We start from the raw sequence: 9160 nt of genomic DNA on the forward strand, positions 1-9160 counted from the left end.
ATAAGAAGCAATAATGATATTCTTCTTCTTTAATAAAGTAGAGTTGGTCTCCGCTGTCGAGTAACAGCGAAGCTATCGGGAATGATCACTATCTTGACCTTCAACGATCTGTTAAGTGGTCTGGAGTAATACGACGCGTTCTCCACTTGATATTGATGACTGGAAGTTAGCGGAAATCTGCTCATTGGCCGACTGAGCCGTAGATTCGGAATCCGCCCTTCCGTTTTTCTCTTTGGAATTGCAAACTGTGAAATTTTGTTTTCTTTTACACCATTTGCACTGGGTCACTCTGGCCAACTCTGCGGTACTCTGAGACAATTAAAGCATCGACGCTTGAGCTGGATTATGGCTCGCCTTTCCAACGCGGTGTGTTTCGTACATTCGGTGGTGAAATGATTAGTCTGGTCGCAAAATAGACAGAATTTATGGCTCATTGTGACGCTCAAGACCGAAGAGGACGACGGGATTGCGCCCCTGTTCTTCTCATCTGAGCGGCAATTACTGTTCTTCTCATCTGAATGGGGATAACTGTTTTCTTAACTGGGCATGTATTACTATTTTTCATATATCAGCGGGAATTACTGTTTTTCTCATCTGAGCTGGGACTACTGTTCTTACCGTCGGACGGTTGCTTTTGGATCTTGTCTGTATTTCTAGCTTTAGAAAGCTCTGCTGCTTTTTCTCGGCTCGTCACTTCTATCAAAAGGAATTTACAGAGATCATTTACTTTCCACCATGAGCCCAATTCATGCTTACGCTTAAATGCTTTGACTATGTCTTCTGGAATTAGTTGAATTAATACCGGGGAACGTAGCGCGCTGTACAATTCTGTGGGTGGTCCCTAATTTTCAAGGCTTCTCATTTGAATCTAGCAGAGATCATAAAGGTTTCTTAACGCTACTACATCGTGGGACTGCTCAACCGCGGCCATTTTTAATAAATTCTTCATGTGACTGCTAATTATAGATTCCTTGTTGCCGAACTGTTTTTTAAGAAAGTCAATCGCGGTCGAGTAGTTTAAACTAGGGGTTTACAAGCCGGCAATCGTCCTAGCGGCCTGACCTTCAAGATACGAACGTAAATACTTCACTGAGAAATCCAGCTCCATCTTGTCCACGCCTCACGGCCGTCTCGAATTGGTCCCAAAATTCCTGCCATTTAATGGAGTCTCCGTTGAACTTCTTAATTTCTAATTGAGGTTGTTTCACTAGAGGATTGTCAGAGCGGCAGGAGGAACTACAGGTCGATGAGTGGACATCTTCCGTGTCGTCTTTGTCCGACGGCTTGGCTGGTAAGTTTCGTGGCCTTGAACTTACAGGAGATAAGATTTTCGTGGCACTCTTCAGTTCCGATGAACTCAGTTTCTCGTTTGGAATCGTCAATCGCAGCTTGGATGGGGTCGTTCATCGGCAGTAATTTACTTTCTTTTTCTTTCCAATGCATTCTTTTTTCTGGTGCGCATGGTCACGTGATTTTTATTGAGCTTGTCAACGTCTACCATCGACAGGTTGAAATCTCACTAACAGTTATTTTTATTGAACCAAAAATAGTTATATAAAACCCTATTCCCGTGTTTCGGCACCAAAATTGTGAGAGAGCTTACGAACCCGACTTTAGCTTCATTTCCAAATTGCACGTTTTGCGTCATGAATTAATTTTGTCACTGGTTCATTACTGGAAACCCACAATTCAAACCAATTTTTGAAAAGCGTAGTTATTTCATACATTAGAAAATCTTCTAACGAACATTGAGAGATTAATGATCCTTTGACCCCCCCTGGCTACGCAACTGCCGCTAAAAATCCAAACAGTGACGCGCAGGGGCCAGTGCTGTCGCAAGGGGGGACAGCACTGGGGGTCAGCCTCAGAAGGGGTGAAATACACTAACAGTCCAGTAACTATGGCCCAGGGGTAACACCGACCTAAGTAACTCCAATACTTGAGAAACACAGTAATCATGGTAATCCGTAATCTGATTACTCGCGTGAAAACTTCCATAAAACTCCTGTAAACAAACAGTCAAGAAGAAAGAAGTGACGTCGTCACAAGAGTTAGTTCGGTGAACGTGGCTGTAAAGCTTAACGGAAAATCTTATTTGGTAATACAAATCAAAGTTTTTATACATTAATTAACATCAGCTTAAAAACCTGTTTCCTTTAGAAATAATTTGAATATCTCGATTTTCTTAGAAAAATCATGGGTATTAACAGAAATCATAAAAAAAAAATTTAAAGTAGATATATCAGTGAATTTCACAGTAATCTGTTAAAATGATGACTAATCTCCACAATTCTTTGAAATCCATGATATCCAAGAATTCAATCAATAATCACTGGATTTCACGTTTTTAAAACAGGTGACCAGTTTGGTATATAATTGTAACCACCAGCCCCTAAGGAAGTGATCACATATAAGATATATCTTATCTTCAAATAGTTCCTAGTTGTACCAAGTGAGTCATAGCTAACAAAAAGATTAAGGCCAAGTCCAAAGGTCGAGATGAAACTAGGCGACTCTGACAGAGGCAGAACAACGTTCTACGCCACATTGATTAGCTCGGACAATCATAAATTGAACGGATTACTTAAAAATATTATTTGCGGAGCCAACGCCAAGAGACGTCATCGAAAAAAAATATTTCAAGTAAGTCACTAATTGAATTTTGAAAATAGTAATAATAAATGAAATATTCTACTTAAAGTTGGTTGAAGTATTTGCTTTCTCAGAAGGTGTAGTTTGCGCCATCTGGTAATACTATGGGCATTTAGAAATTGTTTGCTAATTAGCGTTACCCCTGTGAAAGTGTGTTCTTCTTTGTATAGGTCTTTCTCTATCCGACAACTTTATTTGGAATACAAGAACCACATTGAACAATTACGTATCGTAATAATAGTGCTTTCATTTTATCTTCTAGAAATGGAGCTTCGAGTAATTGTTGTAATGACCATAGCGGCGCTGCGTTCGTTTCGGAAATGGTCTCTGGAGAATTGTGCTTCTGCCATTACCTCAGCGGCTCTCTGCCCTCAATGTACCCGAGTCTGGGCTGCGTCCGATCCTGTTATGCCCAAGAGAGATTCCACAATCTGTGGCTCCCGCTCGTTCGATGGTGGAGGAAAGGAAAGCGCTTCTACTAAATGCACGAAGATGTCGCCACGGTCTCACTTTCGGAAAGCTACGTCTCACAGTTTGATGTTGCGATTGTTACGCTTTAAATATCTTATTTTTTGTTTTAAAAGTTAATATACTTTGCATCAATAAAAATCAATTTATCAACTTTCCTGGACGTTGGTGTTTGTTGGGTTGCTTTGTTTTTGAAATTTGGAAGAGATTTCGTCCGAAGTTGGAAGTATTTTCAAAGGGGAATAATGACAGGGCTGCCACCAAAATATTAAAAATTATTTGAGGAATAATAGAACTTTTCCCTATCAAAATAAGGAACATTTTTTTTAAATATAGATAAAGTATCACAACTTTGTTTTACATTATATCAAAGTTAAAACAAAGTCTATTATTTTGTAACAAGAGCTTCTAAGCTAGTGGCAATCATTTCTGATGTAAAATGTGGGTAGGAGCATCTAGCGAGAAAATTGCTCAACTGAAAAACTAGTTATCGTTGACCTTTGCCTCGACAGAATTCCTGAAAAGCCCATTTGGACGATGAGTAAAAGAGCAGGTACTAGGCTTAATGATTTGTTCAGAAGTACACCAAAATTACGCGATCAATTTGTAATTGAATCTCTGTAAGAACGCTTAACGTGGAAGGCTGGAAACTAACTCACTACCGGGAAAATGTTATTGTTAATTTAGAGTTTGAACTATTCACCATCGAAATCTATCGCTGCCCCCTCTTTGGGCTTCCATTGAAACACTAGACAGCTAGCATCACGAATTTTTTATGGTACGCGGAGGGTTTTCATGGATGAAATTGAATCTTCTAAAAAGTTCATATTTGCATCACAATATAAATTGAAGGTCAATAAGGACTTCTCGGTAAAGGTATTTGGCAACTTTCTGGAGGGGGGGGGGGGTAATTTGCACAAATCAACAATTCTTTGGGTATGGAGTAGCTTTTGTTTGTATTGTTAATGTTATTGCACAACTTAAACCAACTAATGCAACGGTGTTCGGAAGATAAATTAAAGTCTTTAAAACATAGGGGGATGTTTTAAAAGAAGAGTAAATTTATTTCAAATCCCCACTGCGCACGCCGCCAAACCTGCACTCTCGTCTGCTATGATAGGATAACCCCCAATTTTTTAAATTTGACGCTTTTTGGTTTAATTTTTGGCTCGTATTTTGTTTGTTTTTTTAATTTCGTAATCGAAAATAATTATTTACATACGAAAAAAGGAGAACTTTGTAGAATTGGCTGCCGGTTCATTATTTGAAGTTTATTTTGCTGTATCTGTTCACGTTTGTGGTGTGGACAGTCAACATTAAATTTACAAAGAGGTCAAACTTGAAATTTAATAGAACTTTAATACAAGCACAGCCTCATAGATAATATTGTTTATCTTAAATTTGGTTCTGAAGAAACATAATTTTTTTTTAAAGTAAATTTTTGTAATTTGCGATTTTTCACTTTTGTATTAGATTCTATTACACGAGCTCTTTACGGGGGTAACACTTAACGGTGAATATGGAAAATGGTCAACTCGAAGTTTAATGAAACTTTAATCCTACCACCGCCTTATAGATCGAGCAATTTACCTTAAATTTGGTTTTGGAGAAAATATTATTTCTATATTAACGTGATTTTTAAATTCTTTCTATTCTTCACTGATGCATAAGACTTTATTATAGGACTTCATTACCGGGGTGGAAATAAACATTTCACCTGCTTTGAACTCAAAAGGGGGAAAGCACACCACACCGATTTTATAGAACGCTCTATTGTACGAACCTTTACACAAAAAGAATTTGGTGTACAGAAAAACATCACCTTAAAATTCAGTTTAGAAGAACACAAGTATTTTTTAAAACATAAGTATAAGAACTACAGGAGTCTTATGAATCTTTGCTTCCTTGAAGGTGATTGAAATTTTTCGCAACTAGCCATGACAAAACTGCTTGCACCGGAATAGCCGATACACGGAAAAGACTGTCAGCTCGTGCCCTTCCACAAAAAACTGTTGATAATCAGATCCTCACGCCTTCGGATTTGAATAGAAATGACATTTCATTATGCTGCAAAATCACTCTTTTATTCCAATAAGCAAAACATAAATAAAACATCTCGCCTCTCAGGTGGCCAATCCTTTTTTATAGTTAAGGCATGTGATTAAAACTTAGCAACGGGAATTCAAATACATTATTTTCAGATCTCATTCTTTAGAAAATAATAACGTTAATATTTATAATAACAGATAATTAAATAAAATAAATTAAATTTTCGTGATTGTATCTCTTTATTGCCAAGTTTCACTAATCATCAATTTGTTGAGTGTGATCGCTACAGCATAGCGCTCCAATTTCTGATTCAGAAAATGTGTTAGGATCCGGTGTTCAACTTCTTTTTTGTATACACCATATGCACAAATAAATTGAAATAAATTGAAATAAATTGAAATTATTCGCGCGAAATTACCATAAAGACGTGTTTAAACACAGCCGCGCCCTCTACAGTTGGGTGGTGGAACTACTCAAGAAGAAAGAAGTGACGTCATCCCCAGAACTATTTTGCTAGCTTAATTCTTCCGTTGAGAAATTACATCCTGATTTAGCGCATCATAAAACCCAGTGACCGTGGCTGTAAAACATTACAAAGAATTGATGAAAGCTGGGTCCTCAAATCATCAAATTAAGTGTTCAAAATCAATATTCAAAGTTATTACACGGTTATCCCAATAAATCATATTGAAATCCTGATTCGTTTAGAAATAATTTAAAAAACTCGATTTTATTAAAAATAATTTAAATAATTAAATACATCATTAATATTATCCTTGGAATGCATAACAAAGTAAACACTTGAAAAGTCGAGTTATCCTAAAAATTCTATGTAAATAAGAAATTTTTTAAAAATAATCAATGAAATGATTCTGGAAATTCCCAAATTTCCACGAAATCATGAAAATCTAAAAATTCAGGCAAGTAACGCTGGAAATCACGTTTCTAAAACACGTTATCAGTTTGGCGATAATTTTCAGCCCCCCTCCCCCACCCTCTTGTGGGGACCCGGTGATACTCCGTGATACCAGATTACTAAAATATGTCTTATCTTTGGACTTTATCACAACTCAATTTCATATGGTTTCTAATTGTATCAGGTTTTAGTCGAAAAATGAGTCATAGTTAGCAGAGCGACTGAGGTAAAGTCCAAGAATTAGAATTTTGAAAACCATACTAGGCGAGACTGAACCAGGCAGAACCAAGCTGCAGAACCCTTGCTAAGTTGGGACAGTTCTCGAAAGAAATATTTTAAAATAGTATTTCAGGAACCAAACTCAAAAGAAGTTATTGAAGAGAACAGATTTCATGTAAGTTACTAGTCAAAACTAAATTTTAATAGTCGTACAATGCTTTCAAAATTAAAAGGTTAATTTTTTAAGATCCTTGTGGTTTTTAATTCAAAATTTATAAGTAGTTTCAATAATGTTAAGCTATTTTCAAATACCACAAGTAGAGCCAACTCCAATATTATTGACACGCACTTTTATTTTATCGCAATTGGCCAGGATGGTACTTGGTTGCGAGATTATTTTTAAGAACGCACTGCCTTATTCAGTGCAATTTGTTTGAAACCGACAAATGGTGGTAATGTTATTGAAACAGGAAAATTGCTTAAGCCTTTTTAAATTATGAGGAAGAAGGCTAAAACTCTATATCCTAAATGACCAAATTAAAATGATTTGGTTTGTTCGCCGCGAATAGTTTGTTAATTATTTGGACATTTCATTTGGGACGTTCCAATTTCTCAATAATTTCAAATGTTGGTCTTCTTGGTGCTTATAATTGGACTCCTGAGAACATTTTTATTCACACTCTGTTACCCTCCTCGAACTCATCGCAAAAATTATGAATTTATTAATCCGAATTAGAAACGGCACCTTTTCCCGAGGATTGTGGAAATATCAGCCAAAGTGTCTTCGAGCCACGGAGTTCTACTTCTCCCCGACGCCACAAACCAAAGACCACACGGACAACGGAGAATCAGAATCCAGTAATCCAGAAGCATGGTGAGATTGAAATTTGCTATTAAAATACAAAATTTTAAGAGTGATAATTCCTCAAAAAGTCACGTATGCCATTTTAAAGAGATTAACCAATCTTAAGCAAGGGTGCCGAAAGGGCAATTTGGACCTTAAAAATGAAATGTCGATCTACAAAGCAATGATCCTTAAAATTAGGGAAACCAAGACGGTATCTACATATTTTTAGTGATGGTGGCTCAATTGGGGCAATCCGCGGACGTCAGGGTTGAATTTTCCAACGGCCCACGAAAGAGACGAGAATCATTTCTAGCCGCGTTCGCTTTAAAATCCTTAGAAGAGGTTAGTTTAAGAGAGCAAATGAGATACCAGATTCTTTATGGGAAGGAGCTCATTTTTGAGCAAGAGGGGGATTAGGAGCAACGCTTCAGATCGTCTTAACACGAACTCACTCTCCTTGTGAGTATTTGTGCCGACGTTTCACTGGAAATTCCCGATAGATATTTCTTTTCTTAAACCACGCGAAGTGAAAGCGCCTAAAGACACTTTTTTTTTAAAATAACTTATTTTCTTATGATTAAGCACCTTAATAATCATAGTTTTGAAATAGAGAAGCGCAATTTTGAATACAAGATTTTTTAAACAATCTGGCGGATGAAATCAGTTTATGATATTCATTACGCAATTCAAAGGATTCGTGCCACAAAAATTTAAAGTCGTTTTATAATTCGACTCCTAAGTTTGGCATTCTCCAAATAGCCGATCAATAAATTGTTACAACCCCCAAAACGTCACCAAAATTTCCCTAGTTTGTCTGTTCACATTTTATGGTGAGTCGTTTCCAAAATTATTTCTCTCATTCAACTTCGACCTCCGAATTTTCTGTCGTGATATTACAAGTTTATAATATATGCTTACGTTAGAAGTATCCGTCTAGACTGAAAATGAAGCAGAGTCGACGCGGATTAAAATAGGCTCTTATTTCCAGAATAGAGATATAAATATTTATATTAAAACAATCTTGTTGTATAAGGTCGAATAAGCACGCTTGAGGATAATAACTGGTTCCATTCGCAGGAAACTGATCAGATCAGGAACGCGGATTTTTTCAACTCCCTCTTGAAATCTGGGGCGGTTGAGAAGTCCTCAACCAACGCAACCCACAGATACCATTTACCGGAAGCAAACGAGAGTGACACTACGTTCCGGAAATATCGAACAATGCGCCTGTTGGAGAATTCGTCGTTCAAGATACTGGTCACTTGTGTAGTCAATCCCTTCGAGTTTTACGCTCAACCGCTCTACAACCAAGCCCAATTGTTTAAATTGTCGAACGAATTGAATAAGTACTACCAGCGACCAAAGAACCAAAATCCACAACTCGAGATTGCTTGTGGCAGCCCGTGCGCAGTATACCTGACTACCAACGGCTTTTGGTACAGAGCGGAAGTGTTGACCATCTGCGATCGAAAAGTCAAAGTCAAGTTGGTAGATTACGGAAAGACCCAGCTAGTTCGCAGAGAGAACGTGGCACCTTTGCCGCCCAAATTTCAGCTCCTTCCTCGTCAAGGAATCAAAATGGCGCTATCCAATTGGCGGAGCGGATTGCGAGTCGAGAGTTTGGACGATAAATTCCGGGAAGAGGTCTTCTACAAACGGTTCCTCTCCGAAATCGTCGACGGTCCTTCGGGTCGCGATGCCCTCTACACCGTTCGTTTGTCGGACATCTTCGGATTGACCGATTCGTCAGTCTGGTGGAAAACCATCGCGAATGTGTCCAAGCCGTTCGTCGAGAAGAGCGCGGTGGATGTTGGCGCCAAACTGAAAGTGGTCGTTACGACGGTGGTTTCTCAAATTCACTTTTACTGCCAGATTCCGACAAACGCCTTCAAGAGCGCTTTACTCTCTTTCGAAAACTATTACGATCGCGAGTTGGAGTCGATGGACTTGGAAATGGAGCAGCTGTGTCCAAACACCTTTTGCGCCGCTTGGAGCCCGGAAGATGAAAT

At 38.1% G+C, this 9160-nt stretch overlaps 1 long non-coding RNA gene across 1 annotated transcript; it reads left to right on the forward strand.

The window, feature by feature from the left end:
* Positions 1–6385: 6385 nt before the first annotated feature.
* Positions 6386–8644, forward strand: LOC149959318 (uncharacterized). Its single transcript, XR_016478385.1, has 3 exons — positions 6386–6479; positions 7041–7178; positions 8229–8644. It is a non-coding gene; the product is annotated as an uncharacterized LOC149959318 (long non-coding RNA).
* The last annotated feature ends 516 nt before the right edge of the window (positions 8645–9160 follow it).

The sequence above is a fragment of the Leiobunum rupestre genome, chromosome 2, assembly GCF_980474605.1.
Source record: "Leiobunum rupestre chromosome 2, qqLeiRupe1.1.hap1, whole genome shotgun sequence".
NCBI lineage: Eukaryota > Metazoa > Arthropoda > Arachnida > Opiliones > Sclerosomatidae > Leiobunum > Leiobunum rupestre.